Raw genomic sequence first — 7,720 nt, 5'->3', positions numbered from 1 at the left:
ATAATCTCCCTATCTTAAGAGCAACTTATTAATAACCTTAATTTTATCTGCAAAGTCCCTTTTACTGTGTAATGTAACATAATCATGGAAACAATGCTTATCATATTCACAGGGGAGGAAATTATGAAAAGGCAAGCATAATTGAGGGCCAATGATGGTCTTAGAATTCTGTTTACCACAATTTTATGAACAACCATATTATCATAAATTTGACGACTTAGATGAATTGATAAATTCCTTAAAATATATAAAGTGCTATACTTACAACAATAAACAATATATATGTACATATATATATAAAGTGCTAAAGATCAATGAAAAGTAGATGTATTTATAATGTAATAAATGCAATGAATATTCCTGTATTCATTAAAAAAAATAGAATTTATAGTCTAACGCAGCCTTGGGCAAACTACGGCCTGTGGGCCAGATCTGGCTGTTCTATCCGGTTCTCTTGCTCTCCCCTCCACTCCCTTACTTTGAATTTATATTAGTTCACACAAACACTCCATCCACGCTTTTGTTCCGGCCCTCCGGTCCAGTTTAAGAACCCATTGTGGCCCTCGAGTCAAAAAGTTTGCCCACCCCTGGTCTAAAGCCTTTAGAAAAAGAAAATTTCAGGAGGGAGAAACCAAGATGGCGGCATAGGTAAACACCTAAACTGCTGCCTCGCACAACAATTTCAAAACTACAACTAAAAGACAGAACGGACACCATCCAGAACCACAGGAAAGCTGGCTGAGTGAAAATTCTACAACTAGAAGCAAAGAGAAAAGCTCACAGAGAATTGGAGGTACAGCAAAGGGTCTTTGTGCGCGCAGAGAGGAAGGGCGGCTGAGAGCCTGGCTGACTTTCTCTGGCGGAAGGGGGAAGGAAGCCTCCAACCGCACTGAATCCCAGTTCTGACTGCACTGAACCCCAGTTCCGGGCGAACCCCTGGGGACCCATGCTCTTACGGGGGGAGTCTGAACTCTCGGGCAGAGACTCGAGCTGGGAAAGGCAGAAGTCTGAAGGTGCACGCGGGCCAGTGTGCACAAAGGCTGTGGAGGTTGCCACAGGCTTTCCCTAGTGGAAGGGAGTCAGAGGATCCTGACTGCACTGAGCCCCAGTTCTGACTGCAGTGAACCCCAGTTCCAGGCGAGCCCCTGGGGACCCACACTCTTGTAGGGGGAGTCTGGACTCTAGGGCGGAGACTCGGGAGCCGGGGAAGGCGGAGGACTGAAAGTGCGCACGCGCGCGCGCGCCAATGTGCATAAAGGCTGCGGAAGTTGACACAGGCTTTCCCTAGTGGAAGGGAGTCAGAAGATTCTGACTGCACTGAGCCCCAGTTCTGACTGCAGTGAACCCCAGTTCCAGGCGAGCCCCTGGGGACCCACGCTCTTGTGGGGGGAGTCTGGACTCTCGGGCGGAGACTCGGGAGCCGGGGAAGGCGGAGGACTGAAAGCGCACATGCGCGCAAGGGCAAGGCTGACAGGAAGCCAAGACTGAGACTCCACCCCATCCAAGCTGAGCACAGAGGCTATTGCAATTTGGCAAGTCTAATCCTATAAGGCTGTCTCCAGCACCGAACTTCTCCCAGCATAGACACAGCTGATCCTTACAGCCAACTGGCCCGGAGGTCAATTCTTCCCAGTGATACCAACAACAATAAAGACTTAATTACAACAAGGCTGCACACACAGTCCACAAAGGGGTGCACCAAGAGTGTCCACCTCAGGTTAACTGGGGAAGCAGACCCACTGGGCCATATTGGAAGCCTAGCACAAATATCTACCTTACCAACTCAGGGAATCAGTGAAAATGCGGGGTCAAAGAATCAGATCACAAATGAAAGAAATGGAGGAAAACAAACGACTGGATATAGAATTCAAAACCACGGTTATAAGACTTTTTAAGAATATCCTAGAAAAGGCCGATAAATATAACGAGACCCTCGAAGATATGAAAAAGGACCAACTAGAAATTAAACATACACTGACTGAAATAAAAAATATTATACAGAGACCCAGAAACAGACTAGAGGAACACAAGAATCAAGTCAAAGAATTGAAATACAAAGAAGCAAAAAACACTCAACCGAAAAAGCAAAAAGCAAAAAAAAAAAAATCCAAAAAGTTGAAGATAATGTAAGAAGACTCTGGGACAACTTCAAGCGTACCAACATCAGAATTATGGGGGTGCCAGAAGAAGAGAGAGAGCAAGATACTGAAAACCTATTGGAAGAAATAATGACCGAAAACTTCCCTCACCTGGTGAAAGAAATAGACTTACAAGTCCAGAAGCACACAGAACCCCAAACAAAAGGAATCCAAAGAGGACCACACCAAGACACATCATAATTAAAATGCCAAGAGCAAAAGACAAAGAGAGAATATTAAAAGCAGCAAGAGAAAAACAGTTAGTTACCTACAAGGGAGCACCCATACGACTGTCAGCTGACTTCTCAACAGAAACTATGCAGGCCAGACGGGAGTGGCAAGAAATTTTCAATGTGATGAATAGCAAGAACCTACAACCAAGATTACTCTACCCAGCAAAGCTATCATTCAGAATTGAAGGGCAGATAAAGAGCTTCACAGATAAGAAAAAGCTGAAGGAATTCATCACCACCAAACCAGTATTATATGAAATGCTGAAAGGTATTCTTAAAGAAGAGGAAGAAGAAAAAAGTAAAGAGAAAAATTATGAACAACAAATACATATCTATCAACAAGCGAACCTAAAAATCAAGTGAATTAAAAACCTGAGGAACAGAATAATCTGGTGAATATAATAGAATCAGGGGCATAGAAAGGGAGTGGACTGATAATTCTCAGGGGGAAAGGGATATGGGGGGTTCATGAAGAGAATGGACAAAAATCATACACCTATGGATGAGGACAGTGGGGGGGAGGTAAGGGCAGAAGGTGGGGTGGGAAATGGGTGGAGGGGAGCTATGGGGGGAAAAAGGAGAAATAATTGTAATAATCTGAATAAAGATTTATTTAAAAAAAATAAAATAAAATAAAACTAATAAAATAAAATAAAATAAAATAAAATAAAATAAAATAAAATACTACCCTTAAATTTCAAAAAAAAAAAAAGAAAAAGAAAATTTCAGGCCCAAATAACTTTAATGACACATTCTATTAAATGTTTGCTAAACATATAATACCAAGTCCTCACAAGATCTTTCAGAATACAAATGAGGAGGACACACTGCAACTCATTTTATGAAACCAATATTTCCTTTATACCAAACCAGACAAAAACAGTATGGCTAAGAAAACTACAGATCAATATCTTTAATAAGTACAGACACAAAAACCCTCAATAAAAGACTGGCAAACTGTACAACAGTATTAAAAAGAAAGTATTACACATCCTGACCAAGCAGGTGTTATCCTGAGAAAAAAGCAGGATTAGTGAAGGCTGGTTCAACACTTAAAAAAAAAAAAATCAATCAATGTAAATTACCTACCATCAAACTTAAAGATGAAAAACTACATGATCACCTCAACTGATGCAAAAAAACATTTAACAAAACCCAACATCTATTCCTAATGAAAACTCTAAGCAAACTAGGAACAGAAAGGAACTTCCTCAATCTGATCAAGGTCATCTGTACAACCTATACAGTACCTGCAACTAACATCATATTTAATGGTTAAAGTCTGAATGCTTTCCCCCCAAGACCAGAAACAAGACAAGGACATCCATATTCATCTTTGTACTGGGTATCTATCCTAAATAAAGCAATGAGACATGAAAAAGAAATAAAGGCTACATTTTAGTAAATAAGTAATAAAACTATCTTTATTCTCAGATGATATGTTCCTCTACATAGAGAATCCTTTGGAATTCACAAATCTGTTAAAACTAGTAAGTGAATTTAATAAAGTCACTATACAAAAATCAACCATATTTCTATCCACCAGCAAAACCATAAATTGGATCTTAGCTATTTTTTAAGTTTCCATTCCATTATAATAGGTCAAAAATTAAATATTTAGGTATAAATGTGACAATATATGCGTAGTTGTTGCTATGTTAAAAATAAAATGGACATTGCTGAAAGAAACCTAATATGTATTGAAATAATGAAGAAATATAGAATATTCATAGAATGGATGAATCAATATTATAAAAAGGTCAATGTTCCCCAAATTGTTTTATTAATAAAATAAAATTGTAATAAATATCTCAGTGGGATTTTTTTTTGGTCAAAATCAATAAGCTGATTCTAAAATTTATATGGAAAGGTAAAGAATCTATGAGAGCCACATTTTTTGAAAAAATAAGAACAAAATGGAAAGACTCATAAGACCTCATTCATTTACTATAAAACTAGATTAAAAAGAGCGGTATTACAGTGGAGAAAGGATTAACCTATAGACCCATGTAACAGAACAGAGTCTAAAGACTGATCCACATATAAACAGCCAATAGAGTTTTTGTAAAGTAGAAAGGTAATTCAATGGAGAGTTAATAACTTTACCAGTAAATGCTTCTGAAAAAAAGTAGATACCTATATGCCAAAAAAATAAACCCAACCACATACAATTGTTCACACATTATACAAAATAACTAACACACAACTGATTTCAGGCCTAAGTGTAAATATCCTATATAATGAAAGGGTAATATGAAAATTGACCCTAATGGAGGAATGACCGGGAACGACCAGTCACTATGACATGCACTGACCACCAGGGGGCAGATGCTTGACTCAGGAGCTGCCCCCTGGTGGTCAGTGCACTTCCACAGGGGGAGCACCGCTCAGCCAGAAGCCAGCTCATGGCTGGCCAGTGCAGCAGCAGTGGTAGGAGCCTTCCCACCTCTGCAGCAGCACTAAGGATGTCCGATTAACAGCTTAGGCCCGCTCCCCCAAGGGCTTCCGCGCTGCCAGAGGGATGTCTGACTGCCAGTTTAGGCCCAATCCCCCCCAGGGAGCTGGCCTAAGCTGGCAGGTGGACATCCCCTGAGGGGTCCCGGACTGCGAGAGGACACAGGCCTGGCTGAGGAACCCCCATGAGTGCACGAATTTTTGTGCACCAGGCCTCTAGTAAAACTATAAAATGTTTAAGACATAGAAAAAAGTTTTTGTGACCTTGGGTTAGGAAAAGTTTTCGTAGATACAAGACCAAAAAAACACAATCTATTTTTAAAAAATAATTGGACTTTATCAATCTTAAGAGCTTCTCCATGAAAGATTATGTGAAAAAAAATTGAAAAATAAGCCATGGATTGGGATAAATTTTTGCAAATCACAGTCCTGGTGAAGGACTTTCATCTAGAATATATATAGATCTCTCAAAATCCAATAGTAAGAAAACAACCTCATTTTTTAAATGGGCAAAAAATTTAAACAGATACTTCATCAAAAAAGTCATATTGAGGGGGAGAAACCAAGATGGCGGCATAGGTAAACACCTAAACTGCTGCCTTGCACAAAAATTTCAAAACTACAACTAAAAGACAAAACAGACATCATCCAGAACCACAGGAAGGCTGGCTGAGTGGAAATTCTACAACTAGAAGGAAAGAGAAAAGCACACTGAGACTCACAGGAGCTACAGAAGGCAGAGGTACGGAGGCGCACATGCGGAGAGAGCTGGCAACTGACTATGCATCTGACTTTCTCAATCTGGAGGGAGACAAAAACTCCTGACTGCTCTGAACTCCAGTTCCGGGCGAGACTCTGGGGACCCAGACTCATTTGGGGAGAAACTGGACTGTCTGGCAGCAGGCAAAACTCGATGGCGGCTTTCTCTCAGAGGTGCTTGCAGCAATTACCGCGGGACACTTAGACACAGGGGCCTCTTAGGGCAGGGCTGAGGATCAGCCATAGCTGTTTGGTCCACCCTAAGACTCCACCCATCCAAGCTGAGCACAGAGGCTTTTGCAAGTCTTGTCACATAAGGGTGTCTCCAGCACAGAAGTTCTCCCAGCATAGACACAGCTGACCCTCACAGCCAATTGGCCTGGAGGTCAATTCCTCCCAGTGATACCAACAACAATCAAGGCTTAACTACAACAAGACTATGCACACAGCCCACAAAGGGGTGCACCAAGATTGTCCACCTCGAGAGAAACCAAGATGGGGCATAGGCAAGCACCTAAACTGCTGCCTTGCACAACAATTTCAAAACTACAACTAAAAGACAGAACGGACACCATCCAGAACCACAGAAAAGCTGGCTGAGTGAAAATTCTACAACTAGAAGGAAAGAGAAAAGCTCACAGAGAATTGGAGGTACGGCAAAGGGTCTTTGTGCACGCAGAGAGGAAGGTTGGCTGAGAGCCTGGCTGACTTTCTCTGGCGGAAGGGGGAAGGAAGCCCCCGACCGCACTGAACCCCAGTTCTGACTGCACTGAACCCCAGTCCAGGGCAAAACCCCGTGGACCCAGGCTCATAGAGGGGGAGTCTGGACTGTCAGGTAGAAAGAAAGGCACTCGGAGACTCAGAGACCCGGGGGAGACCCGGGGGAGCCCTGGTGGGCAGGGGACTGGAGGCACGCATGCCAGGGTGCACAAAGGCTGTGGAGGTTGCCACAGGCTTTCCCTAGCAGAAGGGAGTAGGAAGCTCCTGATTGCACTGAACCCCAGTTCCAGGTGAGCCCCTGGGGACCCACACTCTTGTGGGGGGAATCTGGACTCTCGGGCAGAGACTCGGGAGCCAGGGAAGGCAGAGGTCTGGAGGCGCACCCGCGCAAGGGCAAGGCTGACTGGAAGCCAAGACTGTCTGCTCCGCCCTGAGACTCCACCCCATCCAAGCTGAGCACAGAGGCTATTGCAATTTGGGAAGTCTAATCCTATAGGGCTGTCTCCAGCACCGAACTTCTCCCAGCATAGACACAGCTGATCCTTACAGCCAACTGGCCTGGAAGTCAATTCCTCCCAGCGATACCAACAACAATAAAGACTTAATTACAACAAGGCTGTACACACAGTCCACAAAGGGGTGCACCAAGAGTGTCCACCTCAGGTTAACTAGGAAGGCCGACCCACTGGGCCATATAGGAAACCTAGCACACAAATCTACCCTACCAACTCAGGGAAGCAGTGAAAATGCGGCATCAAAGAAACAGATCACAAATGAAAGAAATGGAGGAAAACAAACGACTGGATATAGAATTCAAAACCACGGTTATAAGGCTTTTCAAGAATATCCTAGAAAAGGCCGATAAATATAACGAGACCCTCAAAGATATGAAAAAGGACCAACTAGAAATTAAACATACAATGACAGAAATAAAAAATATTATACAGAGACCCAACAACAGACTAGAGGAACACAAGAATCAAGTCAAAGAATTGAAATACAAAGAAGCAAAAAACACTCAACCGAAAAAGCAAAAAGAAAAAAAAATCCAAAAAGTTGAAGATAGTGTAAGAAGACTCTGGGACAACTTCAAGCATACCAACATTAGAATTATGGGAGTGCCAGAAGAAGAGAGAGAGCAAGATACTGAAAACCTATTGGAAGAAATAATGACCAAAAACTTCCCCCACCTGGTGAAAGAAATAGACTTACAAGTCCAAGAAGTGCAGAGAACCCCAAACAAAAGGAACCCAAAGAGGACCACACCAAGACACATAATAATTAAAATGCCAAGAGCAAAAGACAAAGAGAGAATATTAAAAGCAGCAAGAGAAAAACAGTTAGTTACCTACAAGGGAACACCCATACGATTGTCAGCTGATTTCTCAACAGAAACTATGCAGGCCAGACGGGAGT

This window comes from Plecotus auritus (assembly GCF_963455305.1).
Source record: "Plecotus auritus genome assembly, chromosome: 4".
NCBI lineage: Eukaryota > Metazoa > Chordata > Mammalia > Chiroptera > Vespertilionidae > Plecotus > Plecotus auritus.
The sequence above is the reverse complement of the archived record's forward strand: the minus strand, read 5'-3'. Positions refer to the sequence as shown.